General features: G+C 43.8%; 1 protein-coding gene across 2 annotated transcripts in view; it reads right to left on the reverse strand.

Moving 5' to 3' along the window:
• The window catches only part of FKTN (fukutin), a 171,482-nt gene extending 146,369 nt beyond the window's left edge, over window positions 1–25,113 (reverse strand). Inside the window, exon 1 of one of the 2 annotated variants that reach the window (XR_015307228.1) lies at window positions 24,619–25,068. The gene's annotated coding sequence lies outside the window, so the exon portion shown is untranslated. Of the gene's footprint in view, window positions 1–24,618 lie in introns of both variants that reach the window. The other variant, XM_086951704.1, reaches the window with a different exon arrangement.
• Window positions 25,114–27,277: the final 2,164 nt, after the last annotated feature.

The following is a 27,277-nucleotide window of genomic DNA, read 5'->3' on the forward strand; positions in this document are numbered from 1 at the left end:
TTACATTGTTTTTCTCTGGGAGCATCACAGGTGGGAGGAGGACAGTTGTTAACCTACATGGATTTTTAGGTCTGGCTTCACAGTGCTACTGTCATCTGAACTTTTAACCTACACCAGTATTATTCTACAGTTTTTTGATTCCACACTAACATGTATCCATTACCATGCTTCTTACTTGTAATGCTTCACATTGCCATACGATTTAGAAAAGGGGGTGGTGATGAACAGAGTGTCAGAATTAAGCAGACCACTCTTTCCCAGTCCAAAGATCAGGGCTTGATCCATCACCGTTATTTAGCTCACTGCACCATCCCAGCTCAGAACCTGTCTATATGCAAATCAGTCTGTCCCTGGCCCAGTGCATCATGGGAACAGGGAAAACTAAACTACCAAGCCTATTCTTCACCAGAAAGGAGACAAGCTTCCGGGGACCGGTTTCTGGCATTTCAGCCGTCGTCGGCCCGGCTTGCTTGAATCCTGATGGTGCAGTGAGCAAGGGACTCATGTCTGAGTATACCCTGCCACACCTATAGTGGCCAAAACGAAAGCAAGCCGGGCCGACGAAGGCTGAAATGTCAGAAACCGGTCCCCGGAAGCTTGTTTCCTTCCCAGTATAAGAATTGGCTTGGTAGTTTGGTTTGCCCTGTTCCCATCATGCACTGGGACAGGAACAGACTAATTTGCATGTAGCCAGGTTCTGAGCTGGGATGGTGCAGTGAGCTAAAAAACGGTGATGGATCAAGCCCTGATCTTTGGACTGGGTAAGAGTGGTCTGCTTAATTCAGACAATCTGTTCATCACCACCCCCTTTTCTGAATCATTTTGTCCACCATAAGCGTGGAAGGGTATACTCAGATGTGAGTCCCTTGCTCATTGCACCATCAGGATTCAAGCAAGCCGGGCCGACGATGGCTGAAATGCCAGAAACCGGTCCCCGGAAGCTTGTTTCCTTCCCAGTATAAGAATTGGCTTGGTAGTTTGGTTTGCCCTGTTCCCATCATGCACTGGGACAGGAACAGACTAATTTGCATGTAGCCAGGTTCTGAGCTGGGATGGTGCAGTGAGCTAAAAAACGGTGATGGATCAAGCCCTGATCTTTGGACTGGGTAAGAATGGTCTGCTTAATTCAGACACTCTGTTCATCACCACCCCCTTTTCTGAATCATTTTGTCCACCATAAGCGTGGAACGGTATACTCCGATGTGAGTCCCTTGCTCATTGCACCATCAGGATTCAAGTAAGCCGGGCCGACGACGGCTGAAATGCCAGAAACCGGTTCCCGGAAGCTTGTTTCCTTCCCAGTATAAGAATTGGCTTGGTAGTTTGGTTTGCCCTGTTCCCATCATGCACTGGGACAGGAACAGACTAATTTGCATGTAGCCAGGTTCTGAGCTGGGATGGTGCAGTAAGCTAAAAAACAGTGATGGATCAAGCCCTGATCTTTGGACTGGGTAAGAGTGGTCTGCTTAGTTCAGACACTCTGTTCATCACCACCCCCTTTTCTGAATCACATTGCCATACAACATACCTTTAAAGCCAGACCTATTGGCATTGCCACTGCTTGTCACATTACATTACAACATTACTTTAAAGCCAGACCTATTGGCACTGCCAATGCTTGTTTTTCTGTTTACTACTTCACTTCACGTATGACTAACCTTTTTCTAGTCTACTTTATTTAAAATTTGAACACGTAGTAAAGCTTTTTTCCCCGCAAACCATGCATCATTTCCTCACCAATGTCACTAAAAGTCAAATCACAACCCTTGTTTCCCCTGTGTTTCCCATTGCTGCTTCTCTGATCACTTTCTGCTTCCCTGCCGTTTGAATCTTAAACTCCTCCATTTCTATCCAACTTCACACTTATGTGCTCCATCTTTCTCCCTTCCCTATCTGGAACGTTATCGCTCCATTTGCCATCCTTGCCCTGGTACATGATGATATGAGTTATACTGTACGCCACTTCCTCAGCCACTGCATGGGCACAAGAGAGAACCCAATGACAGACTATCCCAACAGAGGTTGTTTAGGCAAAAACAATGTACATCTGGATGGCTAGCAGCTGTCAAAAGTAACCTTTGTCAGCGCCATGCGCAGGCCTCCGAAGCCAACAGGAGCTCTACAAAGAGTGATAGATAAACCAGTGGTGAAGGTTGCCATGCGGGTGCAGAGAAATGGGGAAAGAAGTTTCAAAACAGACTGGTGTAAGGGTAAGAGGAAGTGATGAAAGGAAAGGCGAGGGCGCGGACAGCAATGGAAAATAACCTACGCCTAGCAAATAAGAAAAGGAACAAGCATTTGCAATGCAATAGGTCTCGCATTAGGAAAGTTTGAGCTATTGGTATTGTAAATGACAATTATTTTATTTATGAGTTGGTTTTGAAAATAGCGAAATTAATAGCTTTGTCATTTACAATGCCAATAGTTTTTTCTTTCGTAAATGTGACAACTATAGCATTTATAATGCAATATGTTTTGTATTTACGTGAGTTTGATGTATTGATATTACAAATAACAATGACAGTGATCCGGCATAGATGGAGACCATGATTAAAAAAGTTTGAGCTATTGCCATTGCTAATAATGCAACACCAATATCTCAAGCTTTTTATAATGTGAGACCTATTGCATTGCAAATGCTTGTTCATCCTTGCTTCTCCCTTTGGCAATGTTTTCTCATCTTTTGCTTCTCTGCTGTTCAAGGTCAAATGCTGACGATGAAGAATAAGTGCTGCTCCCCAAACTGAGCGCAGGTGTCCATCACCAGCAGCCATCTCCATAAATTATACCTATGCTTTTGAAAGGATGCTAGTACCCCTATTGTCTATGATTGATGTAGGAGAGATGTTTGCACTGCTGTCCGTGTCTGCTTTACATTTGAAGGAAGGTTCACATAGGTGACAGGAGCTCCCTCATTTTCCATGTCAGGACATCTAGGCACATACCTGCAATTAGAGTACTGAAAGTATAAACTCCAGAATGCGTTCTGCCATCGGTTAAAAATAAATTTTGAATTTCTGAATGTGTCACTCATTGTTTGAAGTTTCTTGGCAGCTGCATAGAGCTTTCCTGCTGTATGTGGTGCATGTGTATATGTGAAGTATTATGTACTTGCACAGAATGCAAGAAAAAGTAATTTGCAATTGTATGTAGTACAGAATAAGGCAGGTAAACTACTGCAATCTAATGACTAGCAAAATATAAAAAATGTATTCTAAATTAGGGTAACAAAATAAAAGGTGCACAACAAATAGTTGAGAGGCTTCAAAATATGAGGCACTAAGGACCTCACCATCAAAAAGGCACTGGTGTACTGTGCCCATCAGTGAAACATCAGCAGTTATAAGTTTCCCCATACTGAACCTGTTCTGTGCGTGATTGGTTGCATGCTCTGTGCAACGAGGAGAAGCTGCCAATGCCGCACATGGTTATTTATTGGTATCTACATAGAACATTCTATACCTTTTGCAAGACAGTGTGCCGTATTGTTATTTCTGCCTGAATGAAGCTTGAGAAGAAGGCCGTACTGAACATTCTGGCTCCGATTTACAAAGGTAATATACAATTTGAGTAAGTTTACAGTTTTGAGTATGATTACTATTCTTCAGTATTCACAAACTTCAAGTGTAAGTTACTACATCTAATAACAAGCTTACTCTGCGCAGCAGATACTAGTGCCAGACGTAAAGCAATAGAGAGCACAAAAAATGTTATGTCATCTGCAGTTCTACATTGCAGAAGATATGTTCTTTGTGGTGGGGTCAGTAAAAAAAAAAAACAGAAAGCTAGAGATGACAAAGCAAATAGGCGTGGCTAGCATGAAATCTACACTAATATCTAATACATCTATGAACAAGCAGGCGCATGCTTTGCGGGCTCTCAGAGGGATTGGAAGAGCGGTAACTGCTCCTTAGCAGGCAGACCTCGGTTGAAGCTGCATGATACAAATAGGGCGGCACATATAGTAAAATGACAATTATATAGTTGGTTGTGCTTTTCATTTCTACTACGTATCCAATGCCCTCCCTTGAAATTAGGGCTCATTTAATAGAAGCGGTTTTAAGTACCCTGCTGAGTAGTGTGTTCAGAGCAGCCCTGCTTTGCCCGCTCTGTCCCTTACACATTCAAGCATACGCACATACACAACACACAGACTCACAGCTTTATGAATACGCACACATACACTCACAAAACACTGACATACATCTGCAGATATGTACCCCTGCACTAAGTGCACAGATAAACACGCTAACAGCACTGATGCACTCAGAGATATTCCGATATGTGAAAACGCCCACATGCACACACTTGTACAAACACACGCACGTGCATGCGTACACACTCACCAAAACACAGACGCAACAGACATGCAGGCACAGTCACAGATCTGCACGTGCGTGTCCCCTCCCTCGCCCCATACATATATATCACCAGGTCAATGCTTTCAACATCGATTGGTTACAATATATCCCTTCAACGAGGGAGGGAACAAATTGGCGTGAGGATGACCGAATGAGTCGAGGTTTGGGTAAATGAGCGACTTTTGAGTCGAGGTGTGAAATAGCAGGTGAAAAAATCCCCGAGAATCTGAGTGAGCGAGTAAAGCCATTTGCCTAGCACTCGTCAGGACACATAGGGGTTGAGCAGTCAGTCAGCGGTAGAACACCCGTATTCAGATCGGGTGAAGCCAGGGCACTTTACTAAGCTAATTTACAAAGCCTCATCTCCTCAAGCTTCAGTTGTCGCCAGTAATTAACCACATGTCTAAGCTCACCTTTGTAGAGACACTCCGGCCACCGTCCAGGACATGCTTTCACTAAACACAATACACTCATGGTTTGTAAATCCATTTTAATGCTCAGTTTAAAGTATTTTAAGTACTCCTAAAGAAATCCCACTGTCTGATTTACGGCATGCGGGCCCTAGCTCTGAATGTGCAGAGGGTTTTTCATAGTCATTCACCATGCCAGACGGTATAAGTGATACTATGGCACTATTTATGAAGGCCGAGTTCATCTCGCAGAAGGTTGCACAATTTCCGAGAGCGTGAAATCTGTGTTCGATGGAAGCCTCACTTGGCCCATGTGTGTCGTTCCTCTGATCTGCAGTCACCAACGGTCTCCCACTAGACAGGGCTTTTGTGTTTTCAATAGTACTGGCGCTGCATTACTGCTCAGTTGTGTAGTCTAATTTACAAACACGGCTATTAATCCTCCGAAACGTTAAAAACAAGGCGGAAGAGATGCGAGATGCCAGCAGCCAGTCGCGTGCACATCTCCTGTTGTTGTAGTGTGTGCGCGTGTGCGCGCGTGTGTGCGTGTGTGCGCGAGGGAATGTGTGTGCGCATGCGTGACTGTGTGTGATTGAGAGAATGCGAGGCAGGGGATAGTGTGCCCTGTGCCTGTATGTGTGCCGTGTGCCTGCGTGTGCATGCGCGCACCTGTGTGTGTGTGTGTGCGTGCGTGCATGCAGAGGGGTGGGGGCTGCCTGTGTCTGTGTGTGAGCAAGGGCTTTGCTCCGCGCAAGCGCAGCTCAGACGCGCGCTCCCGAGGTGAAATCTGACATTGTCAAAGCGCGCGTCTGATAGCTGTCCACATTCCTAAATACGGGCCACAATAGGTCTGAAGCAGACACCTTCAATGCTCACGCATTGAGGGTAGGTCTGCTCGACCTAAAAAGGTATGTGGAGACAATGAAAAGGCAGGAAAAGCAGGGTGGATGGGGAAAAAAGGAGTTGGAACAATGCTGAAAGACAAAACAGGACTGGATATGAAATCTCCCAGAAGAAATTGTGGGTTGTAGGTGTCTCCCTCTTGCAAAAAGTGTAGGCAATTTGCCTTGGACATAAATATGGATTTGATAATCACTGCTCTATTTGATGCAATGACATTTGGATTGCCTTTGTAATCATTGACTGTAATTTTAACCACATTTCTCAATGGTGTAGTTTAACATAAATTGGAAGCCAGTTAATTTGTTAGTTTGTGAATTGCTGTCTTTCGTGGGGTTTGATTGCTTCTGGGACCAGGATCTCTAGCATCACAAAGATCTCTGAGATCCATAGGGCTGGGTAGCGTTACCAGAGTTCCCACCTCTTTCTGTGCACAAAACTAGCTCCCCACAGCGTCCAGCTTAAGGGCGGCAGCTTAAGGCATCACTTCCGTTTGAGCCTGTTAGATGCTCGAAATAGCAGGGGGGTCAGTAACCCTGCCTCCTCCACCAAACTGCCAGTTGAGCCATCTGCCCTTCAGTAACTACTAACTTCCTAAACCAAGAATATACTGATAACTATACCAGGGTTAGCCCCCAAAAGTCTGTGTTTTGTGTCCACCTAAACACAGGCTGAAGAAAACCAATCCGGTTTACACCCCTCTCTCTGCCACTTAGCACGGAACAGCCACACCTTGGTTTCAGGGGATTCACTCTAACACAATACTTGACTTTTACAGAGTGGGGTAGTCCCTCAGGCAACAGCCCCTCTGATTGAGATGGGATAGCTACCCTGGGTCCAAAAGACAGTCGTTATTAGACATTATCCGTCTCCACTTCTACAGGATGGAACAACCCTTCCTAGGTTTTAAAGGGGGTGCGGGGGATAAGCACACCTGGGGATAACCCACTTAGCCTTCCACAAAACAGAGATGATCAATTTAGAGTACACCTAATCACCACCACGTACGAATCCTGAGGTTCCACTTAAAGACGTATCTGATGTTGATGTTTGATGTTTGGGGGGTTTTGTATAGCGCTCTGTCACTCCAGGGAGCATCCTGGCGCTTTTGACTTCATGGCTGATAGATTATCAGATGTTTTTATCTGCGTTCAAGTTGTTATGTACAGTTAGACCAGAGTTTTGCATTTTGATTCTGACAATCCGTAGATCCAAGTTTTTAAAGATTTTTTGAAGTTCTTTTCTGATGTGATTAGGCGGAGGTGCGTGGGGAGTGTGTTCCAGGCTTTGGCTCCAAGAACTGCCAGTGATTTTCCGCCCTTAGTGGCAAGTCTAAACTTGGGGACAGTCATCAAATTGGCCGTGGCTGACCTAAGTTCTCTATTGGGATGATATCTGTGAAATTTGTTGGACAGATATTTTGGGCCACGCTTGTGAAAAAACCTAAATGTGATCACAAGGATTTTAAATAATATCCGCTTCTGGATGGGAAGCCAATGCAACCTGTCCAGGGGGGCTGACGCTGACTATTTTCTTGGCCACCTTAAGACCAGCCGCGCCGCCGCGTTTTGAACCATCTGTAATTTATGCAGGGTGGATTTTGTCACCCCTGCATACAGACTATTACAATAGTCAATTCTCAATGTAATTAGAGCAATTGCTACTGTTCGGCGGGCAGACAGCGGCAGGTAATCAAAGAATTTGCGTAGGCCTTTTATGATGTTAAAACAGACGGCCGCTATTTCTTTAGATTGTTGTTTCAAGGAAAGCATGTTGTCAAATTTTATGCCCAGGTTACGAGTTGCATTGATGGTATTTGGGGGAGCTTCCGCATCAGATGGCCAGCAGGTGTGTGGAGAAAAGAGATTGTTTTTCCCAAATGGTAGGATCTCTGTTTTAGCAGAGTTGCATTTAAGGTGGTTATCATGCATCCAGTTGAAAGTCGCAGTCAGACACTCTTTTAGAACCCGTTCGGCCTTATCTGTATCATCATCCAAGATCAGGACCAGTTGAGTGTCGTCGGCGTATGCAACCGTATTCACATTATAGGAAGCAATTAGATTGATCAGGGGTGCCATATACAGATTGAATAGAGTAGGGCTCAAACTAGAGCCCTGAGGCAGCCCTGAGCCAATCTCCTTCTCCTCTGAATAATATTGTCCTAACCTGATTATTTGTTTTCTATGTAACAGAAAATTTGTGAACCAGTTCAACACGGTGCCCCCTATGCCTGCTTCAGCTAGGCGATGTAATAAAATGGCATGGGACACCGTGTCGAAAGCTGCCGATAGATCAAGGAGAATCAGGACAGCTTTACTCCCTTGATCTAGTGCAGCTCTTATGGTTTCTGTTGTGGATAGTAGTGCTGATTCTGTGGAATGGTTTGCTCTGAAACCTGCCTGGTTGGGGTGTAAGATGTTATTTACCTCCAGGAATGTTGATAGCTGTTTATTGACCAGGGTTTCAGCACATTTACATAGTGCAGGGAGTTGAGAAATAGGTCGCAGGTTCGTTAGGACAGAGGGATCATGTAAGGTCTTTTTTTGCAGTGGTTTTACAATCGCAGTTTTCCATGTACTGGGGACTTCTCCAGATTGGAGTGAGGCATTGATAATATCATTAATCATGGGGTTTACCTCTTCTTTGATCATGTGAACCAGTGAAGGGGGACATGGGTCAAGTGGCGAGCCCGATTTAATTTTTGACATGGTTTGTAAGGTGTCTGCCTGATCAATCATGTCGAAAGTATTCCATATGGTTGTCCCGGGATTATTTCCTTGTATGCTGTTTTCATTGTTTAGAGGGATAACTGGAAAAATTTTCGTAATGTTAACAATCTTTTGTTCAAAGTAGTTTGCAATCTCATTGCAAAAAATCTGTGATGGTGGTATATCCTGAGATAGGATTTTTGGATTTCGGAAACTTGTAACAATACAAAAGATTTCCTTTTGATCATTCTGCGAAGCTTCTATCCTATTTGTAAAATAAATTGTTTTAGTGCGTTTAATAAGTGCGTGATAGTTCCGTCTTGCTATTTTAAAATTAACCTGGTCATCATCATCATAGTGCTTACGCCATTTACGTTCAAGTCTACGAACTGTTCGTAGTGTATCTTTTAATTCATTCGTAAACCAGGGAGCTGAGATTTTCCCTTGTTTGGATGTAGATTTTTTGGTTCCTCCAGAAATCCGTTTCTCACCTATAGCTCTCATCCATCTTTCATAGCTAAGATTGTCAATAACAGCATTTCCTACTATCTCTGGTTTATTCTCTTTGACCCAGTCAAGTAGATCTGGGTGCTCAATGATTTTAGTCCAACATGGAGTTGGTTTCTCATTTTATCTGATTTTACAGTCTTAATTTCTTCCGTTTTAAGGTGAAATGCAATAAATTTGTGGTCGGTCCAAGTTTGGAGCAAGGGCGTGGAAACATTAATGGAATTAAGATTAGAGCAGATACAATCTAACACGTGACCCTCTGTGTGTGTTGGGTCATTCGCGAGAATTGTAAGCCCCAACACATGCATTGTGTCTTTAAAATATAATACGTTTGGGTCGCTAATGCTGTCAAGATGAAGATTTAAATCTCCCAGTAAGGTGAAATTGGCTTAAGTGTCAAACTGGTGAGTACTTCTCCCAAACTTTCCAGGAAATGGCTTGTTTGTCCTGGTGGGCGATAAATTATTGCCCCTGAAAACGTAAAGGAGTCATGGGCTTGTAAATTAAAGGCTAGGCATTCTGCGCCTTTGATATCAGGTAATTCCCGAATACTACATATGAGGGTCTCTCGATGTATGACAGCAATCCCTCCTCCTCTTTGTACAGGTCTGTCCAGTCTCTGTATCATATAGCCAGGTGGAAGTGCACATACAATGTCTGGATTGGACCAGTCTTTTAGCCACGTTTCAGTGACCATGAGACAGTCCAAATTGCTTTCTACGATCAAATCATGTATGTGTAGTGCATTCTTACACATAGAGCGTGCATTGATTAGTCCTCCATTAATAGTTTTGTGTGTGATTTTCGGAGTGAACCTCACATAGGGTTGTAGTGTTTGTTTACACGTCATACAGGAAATGGGTCCTAGCCCCCTATCTACTTCTATAGCATGTTGACATTGCGTATTACTGGGGTTTAAAGACAGTAGCTTTTCCCTGATTATCTGTCCTGAAAGCATTTTTGATGAGTAGAGCAGATACAGCAGCCACCAGCCCGTCCTTAGCGCGGACGGGCACAGACAGGCTGGACTTTGGCTCGACTTCGGCGCGCTTCCGGCGCGCCCGCTGATCGCGTCCGCTGCGGGGAGGTATCACCGTATGCTTTTATGCAGGAGCCTCGAATACTAGAGCGCTGGGGCTGTGTGTACGCCCAATATGGCCGCCTCTCACTCAGCACCTTAATCAGCTGGGTATGGGGCGATTCTTACAGTTTTTAGCACTGAAGTTGCTGCGCTTATCTGTGGGCAGTGATCCTATTAAAATTAAAAGGCTTTGCGGCGCAAATTAATATTTTTAAAACAAGTAATGCAATTTCTGGCAAAACGCTAGTAATGGTCTATTCTATCCCCCGGCTTCCGCCTCAGGGGAGCAATGAGCAATGAGGTCTGATCAATATCAACCTGTTTATGCTTGGAACCTTCCATGCATAATCAAATGTCACCTTTACACAACAAGCATTGGAAATGCAATAGGTCTCGCAATAGAAAAGTTTGAGCTTTTGGTGTGGAAAATGTTATTTTTCTTTGCAAAATATAAAAGTATTATTTAAGTTTTTAGAAATGGCAATAGTTATAAAATTATCACATGTTACATGTATAGCATTAGTAATGGTACAATATATAGTTTTCCCCTGTCTTACATGTATTGACCTGACAAATAAAAATGTTTTAACATGAACAGAAGTGAAAACCTTTAACATATTTTTCTGAGATTTGTAATAAAGTTTGAAACATTGCTAGAATATAATTGAACCAGTTGTTGAATTGTTGCACAGATTGATGGTGTTGTGGCGCTGAGTGATGTTGTTTTGGCTACAAGTGATGCTGTGGCGCTCAGTGATGCTGTTGTTGCGCATAGTGATGTGTGGTGCCCCTGAGTGACGCAGTGGTGGTGCTGAGTGATGCTATGTTGATGCAATAGATAGAGGGAGGATGTTAGATAGAGGGAGGGCCATAGAGGGAGGGCGATAGAGTGATGGAAGGGCGATAGAGTGATGGAAGGGCGATAGAGTGATGGAAGGGCGATAGAGTGATGGGATAGAGTGATGGAAGGGCGATAGAGTGATGGAAGGGCGATAGAGTGATGGAAGGGCGATAGAGTGATGGAAGGGCGATAGAGTGATGGAAGGGCGATAGAGTGAGGGAGGGCGATAGAGTGAGGGAGGGCGATAGAGTGAGGGAGGGCGATAGAGTGAGGGAGGGCGATAGAGTGATGGAAGGGCGATAGAGTGATGGAAGGGCGATAGAGTGATGGAAGGGCGATAGAGTGATGGAAGGGCGATAGAGTGAGTGAGGATGGTAGAGTTATGGAGGGCGGCAGAGTGATGAAGTTCGATTGAGTGAGGGAGGGTTGTAGAGTGAGTGAGGGCGTTATAGTGAGTGAGTGCGGTAGAGTCAGTGAGGATGTTCGAGTGAGTGCGGTAGAATGAGGGGGATAGAATGAGGGGGATAGAGTGAGGGTGGTAGAGTGAGGGTGGTTGAGTGTGGGTGGTTGAGTGAGGGCGGTAGAGTGTTAGGGTGAGTTTGGTAGAGTGGTTGATTGAGGGCGGTAGAGTGAGGGCGTTATAGTGGTAGGGTGAGGGAGGTAGAGTGGTAGAGTGAGGGGGATAGAGTGATGGTTGTAGAGTGGTAGAGTGAGGGTACTAGAGTGGTAGAGTGAGGACGGCATAGTGTTAGAGTGAGTGCGGTAGAGTGTTATAGTGAGGATGGTAGCGTGAAGGCCGTGAGGTCGGTAGAGTGAGTGTATTAGAGTAGTAGAGTGAGGGCAGTAGAGTGAGTGCGTGAAGGTGGTAGTGAGGTATAGTGTGTGTGGTAGAGTGAGAGCGTAAGGGCGGTAGAGTGTGAAAGTGAGGTCGGTAGAGTGAGGGCGGTAGAATGAGGGTGGTAGATTGAGGGCGTGAGGGAGGTAGAGTGGTATAGTGATGGTGTTAGAGTGAGAGTGGTAGAGTTAGGGCTTTAGAGTGAGGGTGATAGAGTGATAGAGGAAGGGCATTAGAGTTGTAGATTGAGGTTGGTAGAGTGAGGGAGTGAGGGCAGTAGAGTGAGTGAGGTAGAGTGAGGGCGTGAGAGCGGTATAGTGAGTGCGGTAGAGTGGTAGATTGCTGTCGGTAGAGTGAGGGTGTTAGAGTAGTAGAGTGAGGGCAGTTGAGTGACAGCAAGATTGAAATTTTGGTTTTTTTCCGAGTTTTTTTTAATTTATTATTTATTTATTTATTTTTTGTGTGTTTCTGAGTGATGTTGTGGTGGTGTGTTGATGCACTTGTTTTTCACATTGTAAATGTTGTGATGTTTATTCTTAACCGCATCGCTGCGGGCGATATTTTCCTCCTGTGCTTGGCCCCTATGAAAATGGTTGTGGTCGTGACGGAACCATTCCGTCATCAGCACAGCCCAACCGTGACTGATGACGGAATGGTTCCGTCACAAGCAGCGAAGGGGCTAATGTTGTTCTGCTGATTGTTTCAGGTGTTTTGCGGATTGATGCAATTATAATTTTTTTTTTGTGTGGTGCTGAGTGATGATGTGTTGGTGCGGATTGTTGCTGGTGTTGCGCTAAGTAATGCTGGTGTGTTGCTGAGTGATGCTGGGCTGGTGCTGAGTGTTGCTGTGGTGTTGTACAGTGATGTTGTGTTGTGTTGTTTAATTATGCATGTGTTTTTCTGAGTGTTGCTGTGGTGTAGCTGAGTGTTGCTGTTTTGATGCTGAGTATTGCTGTATTTGTTGTGAGTGGTGCTGTGCTGTTGCTGACTGTTGATGTGGTGGTGCTGAGTGTTGGTTTGGTGTTGCAGAGTTGAGTTGGTGTGTTGCTGTGATGGTGTGTATTAATGCTGCTGTGTAGATGTTTGTTATTAGTGTATTATATGTTGTGGCGTTATGCATTGTGTGTGATGTTTTATTGTATTTGTCAGATGTGATGTTGTGTGAGTGTTAGTGTATTGCATGTATTTTTTTTGTAACGTGTGTGTATTTATATATTTGTTAAGTATGTGTTATGTGTGTTAATGTATTGTGTTGTAACATCGTTTATAAAAAAAATTATTTTTTTTTAAATGGCGGAAGCTATGTGTTTCCTTTACGTGATTTACGTTTTGTGTTTAGCGTTCTAGTGAAGTTTCAAAGTGTTTGAGGTATGACTTAATCTGTAGCCAATCGCAGCGCTACGTTTTGTGACGTAGCGTTGCGTTGCGTTCGACGTGCGTCAATTGGGAAATTCACAGATCTTCGGCAACATTCGTGTGGGAAAGGCGTGTTGTTGTTCCGGTCTTCTTCCTGCGTCGTTTGACAGGTACGTTTATAATGTAAGACTATATAATGTATTATGTGAATGTATTATTGATTTTGTAGAGATTATTTTTCATTTGTATGACTGTTTCATAGTAATGTTCGACATTTGTGTATCGCGCCTTTTTTTGGCTTTAGCGGATGTACTTAGCATATAGTTAAATATGTATTGAACTTTCTTAATTGTGAATGTGCCATGTTTTAATGTACTTTTATGTAATGTATAGCAATGTATTGATTTAAAGTTATAGTTAATGTGTAAATATGATACATTTATTTATTTTGCTTAAGTATTTTGTGTTTGTAAATAGTATTTGCCTTTATTTATGAGCGGTTATGTATTAATAATTTAATGTAATAAAGTATTGCCATGCTTATATTGAATCGGTATGTATTTTGTAGGTGTTGGGTTATTATTTCAGTTATCGTATGTACAGTATTGGTCTTGTATTTTTAATAACATGATTGTTTTACTTCCGTTCGTCTTTTCATTTTTTGGGGGGTAACTTGATCATTTTCTTTGAAGTATGTACAGGATTGGCCTTTTAAATAGAATTCCATGAGTTGTTTATTCGTTAGTAAGTTATTATTGAGTGGGTTTTATTTTTGGCGTGTTATTTGGTCCTTCATTGCATGAATTCATTAATTTTTTTATTAGTTATTAAGTTTTGGTGCAATTGTATTTTTTGAATGTTTGTAATTTGGCCCTTATTTTTTTTTGGGGTATTGTTGGTGGTACTACATAATGGAGATATTTTATTTGTTTGTTAATTTTTTATTTGTATTCTCCTCTACTGTTTGAAATGTAATTGTTTCTGGAAATATTGTTTTTCTTGCTGAGAGATGGTGTAGTGTTGCTGAGTGTTGCTGTGTGTGTTGTGAGTTATAATGTGGTGGTGTGTAGTTATAATGTGGCGTTGCATAATTATTTTGTTGTGGTAATTTGTGTTGCTAAGTGATGTTGTGGTGGTGTGTGGTGGTGCTTAGTGATGCTGGAGTTGTCTTGAGTGATGCTGGTGTGTTGATAAGTGTTGGTGTGGTAGTGCTGTAGTAGTATTGAGTGGTGTTGTATTGGTGCAGAGTGTTGTTTGTGGTATTGCAGAGTGATGTTGTGTTGTTGTTGAGTGATACTGTAATGGTGCAGAGTGATGGTGTGTTGGTGCTTAGTGATAATGTGGTGTTGTTTAGTGATAATGTTGTGCTGATGAGTGTTGCTGTGTTGGTGCTGAGTGTTGCTGTTGTGGTGCAGAGTGGTGCTATGGTGACGCTGGGTGATGCTGTGCTGTTGTACCCTGGTACTGTGGTGGTGTACTTAGCCCCACCACAGCACCAGTGCAACACCAGCATCACTCAGCGCAACACTAGCATTACTCTGTAACATATCCAGCATTACTCACCGCCACCAGAGCAACACTCATCAACACACTAGCATCACTCACTAACACCATAGGATCAGCTAGCATCACCACAGCATCATGCAGCACCACAACAGGAACACTTAGCACCACAACACCATCACTGAACATCACTACAGCATCATTTAGCCCCAGAACAGCACCACTCAGCAGCACAACAGCACAACTTAGCATTGTTTTGTTGTGCATACTTTTGTAGTGGTGCTCACTACTCATTACTAAATAAAGCATTTATTTCTTTGTAAATTTGATGTATGGATGAATGGATACAGTGGGATGGATGGATTATTGTAGGTAGATGGATGGATGGTTGTGAATGTACGGATGGATGAATGGATGGATGCAGTGGGGGTGGGTGGCTGTGGGATGCATGATAGCGTGCTGGAGGGATGTAAGGATACAGTGGGATGGATGTTTGGATGGATGGGTGTTTGTAGGTACCTTGGGGGAGTGAGGGGACTCAATAAAGCATTTATTTCTTTGTAAATGTGATGTATGGATACAGTGGGATGGATGTTTGGATGGATGGATTATTGTAGGTAGATAGATGGATGGTTGTAGTGAGAGGATGGATGGATGGGTTGAGAGGATGGATGTAGCGTATAGTAATGTTGTGGTGGCTATAAGTGATGCTGTGGTGATGCAATGGATAGTGAGGGTGATAGATAGAGTGAGTGAGTGTGAAAGATAAATAGAGGTAGAGTGAGTGAGTGTGAAAGATGAATAGAGGTAGGGCAATAGAGAGACACGGTATAGATGGATGGATGTAGTGGGGGAACGGACGGATGGAGTGGGGGGACTAATGGATGGATGTATATATTGAAGGATTGAGAGGGGGGATGGATGGAGTGAGGGGATGGGTGTATGGGTGGAGTGGGGTGACGGATGGATTAAGTGGGTTGCTGGATGGATGGTCGGAGTGTGTGGATGGATGTATGGAGTAGGGGGATGAATGGTTTGATGGATGGTTAGATGAATGAATGGATGCAGTGGGATGGATGGATGTAGTAGGATAGATGGATGTAGTGTGTTTGTTGTATGAATGAATGGATGGATGGATGGATGAATGGATGGATGCAGTGGGTGTAGGTGGCTGTGGAATGCATGATAGCATGCTGGAGAGCAAGGGGGGTGATCAACTCGAGGCGCGCGAGTTAGCAGCAAAGAGCGTGGACTAAGTGGAGAGCCAATGGGAGAGAGGCTGTGGAATGAGTGTGGTGGCTGTAGGATGCATGATAGCGTGCTGGAGAGCAAGGGGGTGATCAGTGCGAGGCGCGCGAGTCAGCTGAAAAGAGCGTGGACTAAGTGGAGAGCCAGTGGGAGAGAGGCTGTGGAATGAGTGTGGTGGCTGTGGGATGCATGATAGCGTGCTGGAGAGCAAGGGGGTGATCAGCGCGAGGCGCGCGAGTCAGCTGAAAAGAGCGTGGACTAAGTGGAGAGCCAATGGGAGAGAGGATGTGGAATGAGTGTGGTGGCTGTAGGATGCATCATAGCGTGCTGGAGAGCAAGGGGGGGGGGATCAGCGCGAGGCACGCGAGTAAGCTGAAAAGAGCGTGGACTAAGTGGAGAGCCAATGGGAGACAGTATGTGGAATGAGTATGGTGGCTGTAGGATGCATGATAGCGTGCTGGAGAGCAAGGGGGGTGGATCAGCGCGAGGCGCGCGAGTCAGCTGAAAAGAGCGTGGACTAAGTGGAGAGCCAATGGGAGAGAGGCTGTGGAATGAGTGTGGTGGCTGTAGGATGCATGATAGCGTGCTGGAGAGAAAGGGGGGGGTGATCAGAGCGAGGCACGCGAGTCAGCTGAAAAGAGCGTGGACTAAGTGGAGAGCCAATGGGAGAGAGGCTGTGGAATGAGTGTGGTGGCTGTAGGATGCATGATAGCGTGCTGGAGAGCAAGGGGGGGTGATAAGCGGGAGGCGCGCGAGTCAGCTGAAAAGAGCGTGGACTAAGTGGAGAGCCAATGGGAGACAGGATGTGGAATGAGTGTGGTGGTTGTAGGATGCATGATAGCGTGCTGGAGAGCAAGGGGGGGGTGATCAGCGCGAGGCGCACGAGTCAGCTGAAAAGTGCGTGGACTAAGTGGAGAGCCAATGGGAGAGAGGATGTGGAATGAGTGTGGTGGCTGTGGGATGCATGATAGCGTGCTGGAGAGCAAGGGGGGTGATCAGTGCGAGGCACGCGAGTCAGCTGAAAAGAGCGTGGACTAAGTGGAGAGCCAATGGGAGAAAGGCTGTGAAGTGAAGAGCCAATGGGAGAGAGGCTGTGGAATGAGTGTGGTGGCTGTAGGATGCATGATAGCGTGCTGGAGAGCAAGGGGGAGTTGATAAGCACGAGGCGCGCGAGTTAGCTGAAAAGAGCGTGGACTAAGTGGAGAGACAATGGGAGAGAGGCTGTGGAATGAGTGTGGTAGCTGTGGGATGCATGATGGCATGCTGGAGAGCAAAGGGGGGGTGATCAGTGTGAGGCGCGAGATGGAGAGGGTGGGAGGACTTAAAGTGACGAGCCAATGAAAGAACTTTAAAAAAAGGGCATGTGGCGAGAATGCCCGTACTTGTGTTCACGTGCACTGCATCAAATCGCCAGTTTGGTTGAACTCTGGATAAGCCCCTATATCTCTCGCCAGCTCGAATGCGCAAGCGCATTGGCAGGCGAGAGCTAAAAACAATACATACACGATTTACCACAATCCAAGATGCTCAACCACCTTCAATGTGTCTCATCAGGAAGAAGCTAGGGATCAGAACACATCCCTTTCCCTCCTCACTCTACTCCAGCATTTACTGACCCCTTGACTCCCAGCCCAGCCACTCCAAAGTGCCCGTCATCTGTCTACACTGCTGAGCCCCCCTCTCTACTCAAGCCACCAGCTTAGCCAGGAGATCAAACAATGTCACGATCAGCATTTACCCTCCTCCTCCCACATCCATCTCTCTCCTGCCCACTCCTCTCTCTTCATACTACGTCCAATGAACAAGAACTGCATGAGCATCTTTGGTCTCCTCCACAAAACAGCACAAGAAGTTACTTAAAGAAACCTGGCTCAGCAACAACATCAACCTCATGTCCTGAAAATTTTCCCCCGGCATATTACCTCATCAACAGAAAACACACTGGACAGGAGCAGGCTTAGCTTTCATCTTTAAGAAATATTTGAAAATCGCACACATCAAAACTTTTCCCATACAAACTCCAAATGTATCATACTCCACTCCAGCCATTGATTACTCCTACCTCGTATTCTACAGACTACCACAAAGCAACTACAAATGTATGAATGTCTTACTAGATGCAAGAACAAAAACTTTGCTAATCCACCCCATTCAACCACGAGGTCCTCAACACATTGTATCAGGATTTTCTCATTCTGCCAGGCACAAAAAAGTGAGCCTAATTGCAAAAGTAAATGTGAACGCATAGTTTTACTTAGGTGTAAACTTAATACTGCACCTATTAGTAAATGTACACTTCTTGGCTATTTACTATTTCGAAGTGTAAATTAACTACTAGGTGCAGAATAATGTGTCTCCACCTCCCTCGAAACTGGGGTTGAAGCCTACAAGAACAATATTTATAAATGTAAAGTTAATAGTAAGGAGCCATGCTTGCTAAGATTATGGGCGCACCCAGAAAAAGACCACCTTTAATAGGTATGCAGGTGATTTTGAGTTCATGGGGGAACGGAGCTGTATACAAAAAATGGGGATGGGCAGGAGAAGAGGGACCAGAACGCAGTGAACTGCTAATGTTGTTGTTATGTTATGTTAATGGCTCTTTTATCGCGCATGGCTCACCCAGGGGCATCTCAGCGCTCACCAAAAAGAGGGGAAGGAAGTCCTGTGGTTAAAAGATTCAGAACAACCAGGTTTTTAGTTGCTTCCTGAAGATCAGGTAGGTTGGGGATTTTCGCAGTGTCAGTGGAAGCGAGTTCCAGTACTTTGGTGCAATAAATGAGAAAGCTCTACCGCCTGTGCGGGTGAGTCGGATTCGAGGAACACTCAGTAGAGCAAGGGCATTTGATCTTAGATTGCACTCGCTACTATGCTTGACGAGTTTGTCCCTAAAATATGCTGGGCCTTCCCCTCTTAGGGCCTCAAAAGACAGACAGCAGATCTTGAACATTGCGCGCTTTTGGATTGGCAGCGAGTGCAGTTTTTGGAGCAGAGGGAGGGGGTACCGGGGGGGGGGCAGTTCAAGACCATTCTGGCCGCGGTGTTCTGTATTACCTGCAGCTTAGATAGGGTAGAAATTCCTACCTCTGCTAGTAGGGCATTGCCATAATCCAGCCTACTTCCTATCAATGCCTGCACCACTGTTCTACGGTGCTCCAGGGGAAGATAGGGGATAATTCTGCGTAGCAGGCGTAAATTATGATAGCAAGAGCCTGCAATGTTTTTCACATTTTCTTTCATGTCAAGTTTGGCATCCAATTGGATTCCCAGACTTTTTACTGAAGTAGAGGGTGTCGGTGCTAATCCCAGTTGGAGAGGCCACCAATCTGCTGCCCAGAGGCCTGCAGACTTCCCCAGCAGCATTAACTCAGTTTTCCCCGGGTTGAGTTGGAGACATTGCTCCCTCATCCAATTTGCTATCGCCAGCATACCACCCATAAAACGTACCTGTAATACACTGTGTATGGGTTGGAGAATGACGGATTATGTTCCTCTGGTTACCTTATTCAGGCAAGTTCGAAAAAGTTAATAAAAACATTTTTTTTAAAGTTACTAGTAACTTTTCACCCAGAGGTCTCTGCCACTCTGCGGGAGTCTCATTAAGGTAAAGTATAGAAAAAAACATGAATGTTTAATCACTATAAAATAATATTAAAGATGTTTTAATGTAAACCAACTTCCAATAATTATTAATCTAAGGCTGCAACAACATTTTAAGGCACATTAATGATTAAACATTTAATATCATGAGTTGAAGAAATGAAACACATTAATATAATTTAAAACTATTAGAAACATCTTATAAACTCATCCTATCGTTTTTAGATCTCACCTAGGCTGTGCTTGTGCTGTCTCCAAGACATGCTTTATTCAGGATATGGGCATGAAGCTCTGCTCACTTTCCGCCCACCTTTTTAATTGGCTCCTATCCTATGTAAATGGTGGTTTTTCATTGGTCAATAGGCTTAGTAGTCCCTCCTTAGTACCGCCTTTGCTCTTCTTGTAACCTTCCATGAAGGGTTCATGGGGCAGCTTTAGGCGGTTGTTCCGTGGGTGAGGAGGGTGCGTGCTGGTGGGCGCTCTTTCCACACCCTGGCAGCTAACCTCAGGAACTCTCTTCCTATGCACATCCGCAGCATGAATAACTACCTGGCATTCTGTATGGCAATTTAAACACACCTCTTCCCTCCAGCCTACACCTGGCGTTCTATTAGTAGCCTCCTAATTCCTGCTGTCAGCGCTGGGACGCCGCTTTGCTGGGGCAGCTGTGCGCTATATAAAACTCATCACATAAAAAAAAGACACCCCCGGTTACATGTGTTGTTATTTGGCATGTTTTAATTACAGCTTCCAAGCAGTATTTTCTTAAAGGGCTTTCTCCTGCCTGCTTTTGCACACAAGGTTTTATTATTATTATTTAACAAGCATGGCACGCCTTAGTACTAATAGTGGCGGCCACGCTTTCTTTTTCTTCCTTCTGATCGCGGAACATAGCCATATACCTTTTTTTCAATGTTACTTTTTTTTTTTTTTTTTTTACAATGGCAGCACCCGCGCTTCAACTTTAAACATTAAACTAAAACGCGGGTATTGCGACTGCTTCAAACACAAAGAAATAGAAAAAAAGAAATTGCTTTTTTTTCTATTTCTTTACTTTTAAAGCAATCACAGCACCCACGCTTTAGCTTAAGATGTTCAAAGCCTAAGCGGGGGTGCCGCGATTGTAACAAAAGTAAACAAAAAAAGCATGCGGCTGCAATATTTTTTTCTATTTGCCTACTTTTGTTACAAGTTAACCAGTGCCTAAACAAGACAAATGCTGAAACCATTAGCTCAAGAGTGAAAAAAAATAAAAGCCATCAATTGTCCTTAGGTTTTCAGGTTTGGTACATAAAGGACTAGGTATGTGACTCTGAAAAGCTCTTCCTGGCACACAGCACATATTACTCGTGAATAAACATTTGGCCAGGAAACATCAAACCAAGTTTGCAGAGTGTCTGTTGTGGGTTCCACGAGGAATCATTTATGCAGATAAGACTCAGCTAACACACACTCTCTGTTTTGATTCCAGCATGTTCTCTCGCCTCACGGAAGTTGTTTATAAACTGTGACTTCTTAAATCACCTTGATTCTTCTAACGGCTCAGCATGAAGCATTCTCTGTAAAGTACTTCCTCGGCAACGTATTTATAATGAGCTAACAGTTTAACAGCATGACTTTACATTAATTAGTAAACAAATGTTACTCTGACGCTTTTCTTGTAAACTTGTTTTTCTTTAAACTGTTATTTTACATTCGGATTCATGAATAACCATCAGCCAAGTGTTAAATAAACCAAAGCAATCAAACTATCTACCCCCATGATTCCATTCACTCTTTCACCTGATAAACCATTCTCTCATCCATAAAACCACCGACTGACGAGACAGCCACTCATGCTTTCACTCTCAATCATCCACCAAATTGCCCATCAAATCAATTACTCTCACTCCTCTACCTACTCATCGAATTAGTGTTAACTATCTACTCACTGCTCCAACAAACCTTTCATTCATCCACACATCTATCTACTCACATATTTGACAACCTAATCACCCATCTACTGTACGATCCATACATCTAGCGCAATAAAAAGGGGACCCCCTCTGAAAGAGCAATAAGAGTTCAGGGAGAAGAGGGGAAGTACAGAATCATCAAAACAAAGAGTCTCCCTCTGACCTACAGTTATTTTACATTGACATTATTTCAATTTCATATGTGAGCCATCCAAGAACTGTTCAGAACACAAGCCAGTTCACAAAAATATCTTTATAATTTTTTTCTTTTATCAAAAATATTTTTATCTTATTCTCTTTTTTTCATAAATAACATTTTTGTCTTTTTTTCACAATTATAGAATAACAATACATGAATTATTCAAAAGCAGAATATATATATAAAAAAATCAAAAGGCATAATATACACAACAAATATTAACCCCGAGAGAGGAAACACACAACAAATTCACACAACCACTTTCATACCACAAAATCTCTTTCCCCCAACACACATTCAATCAATCTGGGAGGATCTGCTACAGAATGATATAGTAGTTTTCGTAGACCATATCCAGCAACTGCACAAGACAGGATCTTGATCAGACTCTAGTCGATGCGTTTCGGTGGCTAAACAGGGATGACATGCCACCTTCTTCAGGACCAGCCAGATACCAAAAGAAGTGTCTACTCAACCCGGGGGAAAAAAAACACCAAAACAGAGGGATTGGAACCAAATTTCAATTATACTCGATACCAAACAAGTCAGAAAGAAAACACCTTTCCTTCCTTTATGTGGCCTCGGATATACGTTCCTACGTTCCTTATCCTATAATGTCGCTCTTTCTGCCACGACTACTCATGTAACAACTGTGGCCGTGAATTCATCCGTTTGACTCTTTGCATCAATGTCTAACGGGGCAAGAAGGTGCTGATCCCAGCTAATGTCTCAAACGAATCTATGTATCCTTATCTGCCTCGTGGTCACAATTATACACACCTAAAAGGCAATTCACTTATCGCATATTTGGAGACACTTACACGCAAGCTCCTTCCCGTCCGTCTCTTTTTACAGAGCCCTTATCATCGTAGTCTCCTCAATCTAAACGCGGCATGGTTTGTTTGTTTTGCTCTCTCCACGAAGAATGCCGCGTTTAGATTGAGGAGACTACGATGATTAGGGCTCTGTAAAAAGAGACGGACGGGAAAGAGCTTGCGTGTAAGAGTCTCCAAATATGCGATAAGTGAATTACCTTTTAGGTGTGTATAATTGTGACCACGAGGTGGCATAGAGTGGCGAAGAGTGCAGTGGCAGAGAGTAGGTTGTTTCAGAGTAGACTGAAGTGGCGTAGAATGCAGTTGCGTAGCGTGACGTAGAGAGCTGTGTCGTAGAGTGCGGTGGTGCAGAGTAGATCATAAGTGGCTTAGAGTGGATTGGTGTAGAGTGGAGCAGCGTAAAGTGGATTAGAGTGTATTAGCGTACAGTCTATTGGTGTAGAGTGCAGTAGATTGGAGTAGAGTGGTGCAGAGTAGAGTGCAGTGACAAAGTGTGGTGGTGCAGAGTAGAGTGGCCTAAAGTTCAGTGCGGTGGGGTAAAGTTTAGTATGCATGGTGTGGTTGCGCACTGCCATTACAGATAGCACATCTTACATTGAAATGACCATTACATTTGCACAGACACACAGTTTTACTGGTAAAAGTATACAGCCCACCACACTTCAGAATTACTAAAGTATTTGCTGAATTTGTGTTTTCTTAATTCTGATATATTCCGAAATATCCGCACAGTTAATTACCAGCCATATAAATGTTGTTGTGTGGTAGTGGCACAAATACACGTTATGTTATGTTATGTAGTAAAAAATAACATTGTACATCCTTCCTCAGCACACCCCCACTGTGATTATTACGTAAGTTCTCTTACTTTGAAGTCAGAGAAAGAAAATTAAACACCAAGCTCCCTAGAAGACAAAGCTTGACCCTTGACTTCTGTCTTTGAAAGCACAGCAAATGTGACAAGATAATAACAAAATTTAGAGGTCGGTTAACAGAAAGGGAGCATTTGGAAAGATACAGTAAATAAGGTATGGGCCAAGGAAGAGAAACTCTATCTGGACAGCCTAAAACAAATAACGCCAGCAAATAGAAAGCAAACAAATGTGAGTTACAAAGCCAATGGTAAGCAATGGGCAGAATGCATTCCCAGGGAAGCTTTCTGAATGTCCCCAAGATGTTGTTAGCAAACCTGACAGCTGTGATAAGTTTCAAATCTAAGTCCGAAAGTGCAAGCAGTGGAAGAGAACACACTGGACAAAGAACAGTAATTTGGCCATGCACCAGGTGAGGGACAAACACAGTAAATGCCAGAACACGTAACCAAAGAGAAGCAAGAAAATTAGTGTGACTATGAAGCCAACCAACAGTAGGCACCCTGTAAGTAAACAGCCTCGCAAATAACACCACAAGGACTGTCTCGGGCAAGACCTAATGTCATTCTGAATGAGAGTCACGGAACTGCAGCCTCATTAACATTATTGAACACAGAGAACTGACTGCCTGTCTGCCTGAAAGTGGAAGAGGGGTGAATAGGAGAAGAGCAGTAGCCAGAAGGGGGAAGCAACCTCATGGAAAAAGTGTGAGCCAAAAGATAACGGGGTGTGTCATAATAATGGGGGTGATGCCTAGAAATGTTAGCCAAAAGGTACTTGGAAACTAAACACAAGAGATGTGAGCCCAGGGGTGGAGCGTAGGCACAAGAGCAGTCAATCGTGATGGCACGGTACGAAGGGATGTGAGACAAAGAGAGGGGCACAAACAGAGACAAAGAGAGGGGCACAAACAGAGACACACAAACAGAGACAAATGAGGGACACAAACAGAAACAGGTGGGCGGACACACAGAGACAGAGGAAGGCATATAGAAACTGTCATTCGTTGGAAAGCATCGAGTCGAGAGTGTCAGCCGCAGGAGGAACCCGTGAATGTCAGCTGCAGGGAATTCACCGAGGCTGTGAGCAGGAGAGAGAGGAGAGGCTGTCAGTCAGATGTAGGAGACACTGTCAGCAAAAGGAGAAGCTGTCAGCACGAGAGAGGCGGAGAAGCTGTCAGCACGAGAGAGGCGGAGAAGATGCCAGCAGGAGGGAGGAGTGGGTGTCGGCAGGAGGGAGGGGCGACTGTCAGAGGGAGAGGCTGTCAGTGATAGAGATGAACCCGCTAGCAGGAGGGGGAAAAGGTGGGTGAACACACGAGAGGGTGTCAGGTAAAAATTTAGTTCGATGTTAGAAACTGCAAAGTAAAGATTGCAGGATATTCGGAATGCTGCTGGTCTCACCAGCTGGTCTTGAGAATGTTGTCCATCAAAATCTCCATCTCCTCTAGTCGAAACGATCCAACCGGTAATAGGGCAGCTGCTTTCTTGGCACCTGCACTGTTCCGGTAAAAGCAGCTGTTCTTCCTGGGAGGGTGGCCAGAGACTGATGAACCCCCTACTGTGCCCCGCTGAGCTTGTGACACAAGACTTGGCCCTTAAACCCAAGCGTGTAGCACTTCAGGTTACCTCTATCCCTGGGTCGACTGACCCGGTTTAATTTACACCATACAGAATTACGGAAGCCTGGAAGGGCCATGCCACGCCCGAGTAACAGACATGATGAATCCATAGAACCATGAGTCAAGGCATAAGAGCATGGCCATCCTACTTCAGACTAGGGGCAACGCGAAATATACTTGTTACAGACTAGGGCAATACCCATGGTATCCGATAAAAACACTGTTAAACCGCGGCGTCGCATTTACAGAGCTATGAATTACAACCGACCATGAACACAGAAAAAGGACTGCAGAAGGAAGACCTGCCTGTCACTCCTAACCGTGGCGGCCATTATAGACTGGTCAAACGTCCCTACTTCTACCAGGATGGGGATCGAAAGCAGTACTACCATGGCTCTTGTTCATGCATACCACTAAGCAGTCTGATTGCTCTACTCGCGGGAGTTGCGTGCACACGGGGATTTAAGTCGGCTAAGCCCTTTCGCAAAGCTGCTAAGGTTTCAGAATGCTTATGTGTGACATGTTCGTAGTTTCAGTGTATTTATGAGTGACATTCAACGACCGTGTGTGACACTTACAGTGACACTTTCTCGCGACCAAAAACAAGCAATGGAGTCCATGGAAACATAAATATCAGAAGTTACACCTATATGTGCATGAAACTGCAGCAAAGCACCTGAAACAGAAGGGCACGAACCCATTGCCCTTGTAAGCTGATCACACATAGTGTAAGCACCATACCTGTCAACATTTTAGAAAAGGAAAGTGGGAGATTTAAAAGAAAATACATCGGTAGAATGTATTTCTCCCATTGACTTTTGTTGAAGCCAGAATCAGATCTATTGGAATGTGTGGGACCTGCGAGTGTGATGATGCAGGGATCCAAAATACAAATATACGTTTATTCCTTACCTGTCAGGAGCACAGAGAAAACGCTGTGGCAGGTTAAGAGATATTGATAAACATGTTGTGCATTGGTCTGCATTAGCAGGTTAGCAGTGCATATTCAGCGTCACACAAGACCAGTCCCTGTTGGCTGAAACCTGCTGAGGAATCTGTTTTTTGCTTGCAGTAATCAGGAGGCCGGAGACTAGCTTTGAAATCGGTAGTCTCCTGTTTCAATCAGGAGGGTCGGCATGCATGAACCATGTTAATAAACACGTTTTTCAGAGGCAGTACTTTATTAATATTCTGTGCACACATGTGAATACATACGCAGTTAAATACAAAAAATATATACACACGTGCAGTATATCCAAAGGCCTTCTTCTCCATGTATTCCCTCATTACCACTCTCAAACACTGCCCCTCATATCTCCATAGCGCCTCTCTCACATGCATTTCATCTGATTTATTGCGCTACTCATACCAGTGTAGGGTGTCAGAGAATTTTACATCAGACACATAATATAGAGACAATGAATCAAGTGTGTCAATTAGTCTAGGAAATGTTACATAAAACAATGAGGATTACAAGGTGTAGGAATCCCATTCCATCCATACTAGCAGGCAGTATATTTTAAGAGTGTTTGTTATGGAAAAGCACAAACTGGGGATTTAAAACTTACCATAGTGGTCGGGGTTGACTTTACTAATAAGAATGTGTCTCTGCACAAACTCACCCCTTTTAGCAACATAAGGACAATGAACGACTGGGGTAAAAAACATAACGCTATAACATATATTGGAGTTTACATGCAGCTCTTTGATGTCAGTTCATAGCTCACTGTGCTATACTAGGATTGTAGCTTAATCACCATTGTTATCTTTGACTTACAAACTAAGAGTCACTGGGACAGTGCTGGGGAAAATAATGGCTGCTGTGTTGTGACATAATGTGCGCCACACTCCAAAGTATGTTAATCAAAAGTTTATTAACATAGGAACATAAAGGCCCGTATGCAGTAAAGGGGCATGCAAGGAGAATCAAAAAAATCCAAAAGCTCATCTGAGTCAAACGTTATATGACCTCAGATAGATACTGTATAAGGATTCTATAATTGACATCACAATGTAATCATGCACACAGAGTATGTGAATGTTTAGACACGCTTGATACTAAGATTAACATGGATGTTCTCGATACATAAACTATATACACCTATACAACATCTCCCTTTCTTTAAATAAAGAAACTTAAAATAAAACATATTCTTGATATTTCTTAGGTAACTTTGTGAACCTGCCTGATGTAGTAGTTTCTTCAATAACATTTTGTGACATTTCTGAATGATAAGAAGTTGAAATGTTTCTACTAAAGTTAATTTCATCATCAGAACATCTATTGTTTGAGTTTCAGCAGATTGACTAATGTTATGGTAATCACTGGCTTCAGAAACATGTTTGACAACAGAAGAATTAATTATGCTTTCTGTGCTAGAATTCTCATTACTGGTATTTTTACATATGATTGCACAACATGGTATCTTTATTTCTTTATA

Source organism: Lissotriton vulgaris, unplaced genomic scaffold, assembly GCF_964263255.1.
Source record: "Lissotriton vulgaris unplaced genomic scaffold, aLisVul1.2 SCAFFOLD_2325, whole genome shotgun sequence".
NCBI lineage: Eukaryota > Metazoa > Chordata > Amphibia > Caudata > Salamandridae > Lissotriton > Lissotriton vulgaris.